Raw genomic sequence first — 2029 nt, 5'->3', positions numbered from 1 at the left:
ATGTTTGTGTGAAATAAATGGAGTGACAGTATAAAATGTGATGCATATGTATGTATGTATGTAACAGAAAACAGAAAGCAGTTTAATCACAGTTGTAATCAAGCACAGTCATTAAGCACAAATTAAATATTAATTAATTGTACGGATACCTGGAATTATGAGGGTTGTCACAGTCTCGATCCAAGAAGTGAAGCAAACACAGAAGGACATCGAGTATTTGTCTAAACTGATCAATCACCTCCAATGAGACGCCTTGATACTAGCACAAATGCGTAGGCAACAAATCCACGACAGATACGGACTTTAGAGCTTTACTTTTTTTACCATTCGTATGTTTTTTAGTACTTTTACATGCCTTGTCTTTATTATTTAGTATTTTAATTAGTGTTAATGTATTTTTTAGTTAATGAAATATTATTTGTTTTAATTTTCATTAAAAAAAACGAAAAGAATTTAAAATAAATAATGGGGTAATGGTTGAATGGGGCATTATACCATTACACCCTTTCTTAACTTCACATTCCATAATGCCTTGGGTGTCACGTGTCCTTTCATGCCCAAAAAAGGCATTATGATAATGTCTCACTACACATGGTCTTATAGCATGAATCACATATTTTAAAATTTACATACAACATATATTGGCTCATTAAATTAGCCAAAATTTACATACTGTCATAAAACAGATATACAAAACACCCCTTGTAACTGCCTTGGCATTTAACCTCTCATAACTGTTGTAACTGCCTTGGCAGTTAACCTCTCATAACTGTTTTGACAATTAACACACACACACGTTATATATACTATTGTATGTTGTTATTTAGAGGTATGACATTTGTATCATATGGAACATATAGATTGAAGATTCAATACAGATTTCTCAGTGGTTTTATAACACGTTATCAGCACGAACGGACTCTTCACGGAAAAATTATCGGCGATCTTCAACATCAGGAATTCATTAACACCATTTTGGTTTCAGATAATTTCTGTTCATCACAATCCGGGTACGCATCAAATCTCCACACTATATTCAAAATGCTTCCATGTTATCAGTATAGCATTGTGTATCCAATAATGAAAAAAAAAATCGAATTTACAAAAAAAAAAAAAAATTTCTACGACGGCATGCAAACAAACAACCTTTTTTTTTTGTTCAAGTATTTTGAAACTGGACTTCTAATTTGATTCTTTGGATCACAAAACATAGGTTTTCCTTTTGAACTTTAGAACAAATTAGGACTGCCCTGTTATCCAAAAACGAAATCTATCATCACGAAATCGAAAATACAGTTTTTTTTTTCTAACAATCCGGCGGTCACTGCCGCCACAAGCAACCGAACAAAACACACAAATAGGGGTTTATATCTTACCCGAAAACCTTCCTCCGGCGATTCAACTCACCGGCAGCGACGACGCAGTTCCTCCGATATCCGGCTGCTTAACCGGAGAGTAGTTGTCGGCGACAACCACGAAGGACAGGAGCATTGACACACCGATCTTTACACGGAGATGAAACCCGTAGATCTTATATTTGGTGACTGAAAATACCCACCTGCGGAGGCATCTTCTACTCGACGATGACGAAGTCGCCGAAACTCCGGTGATCTTTTACCCCAAAACCCGACGATGACGGAGTGGTTGTTGAGAGGTGTTGTGGTCCTTCAATGGCCAAATCCAGATGAGAGACGAAACATATATAAGATTATTTCATTAATATTTAATATTCAATATATAATTTATAACAAATGTTGCTTTTAAGATTTTAAAAGTTGCTGTGCTTTAACAGTTGTCTCCCACCGAAACAAAATATATAAAATTGTTTCTTACACATGTGCTTTAACAGTTGTCTTCCACAGAAACAAAATATATAAAATTGTTTCTTACACATAATTGTTTATGAAAAAAAAAAGGAATTGATTTTTTTAAGGAACTGATCTTTTGAGATAACTATGGAAAATAATTTTCGAATTCCTTTGGAAGTTTGACTACAAAACTATACAAATCTTGACGGAACAAGGAAAAT

At 34.3% G+C, this 2029-nt stretch overlaps 1 long non-coding RNA gene across 1 annotated transcript; it reads right to left on the bottom strand.

The window, feature by feature from the left end:
- Positions 1-597: 597 nt before the first annotated feature.
- LOC110921363 lies at positions 598-1727 on the bottom strand. Its single transcript, XR_002582374.2, has 2 exons — positions 1377-1727; positions 598-1030 (listed from the first exon to the last, which is right to left on the bottom strand). It is a non-coding gene; the product is annotated as an uncharacterized LOC110921363 (long non-coding RNA).
- Positions 1728-2029: the final 302 nt, after the last annotated feature.

This window comes from Helianthus annuus, chromosome 2 (genome assembly GCF_002127325.2).
Source record: "Helianthus annuus cultivar XRQ/B chromosome 2, HanXRQr2.0-SUNRISE, whole genome shotgun sequence".
NCBI classification, from domain to species: domain Eukaryota; kingdom Viridiplantae; phylum Streptophyta; class Magnoliopsida; order Asterales; family Asteraceae; genus Helianthus; species Helianthus annuus.
This window is presented reverse-complemented; position numbering and strand designations above follow the sequence as displayed.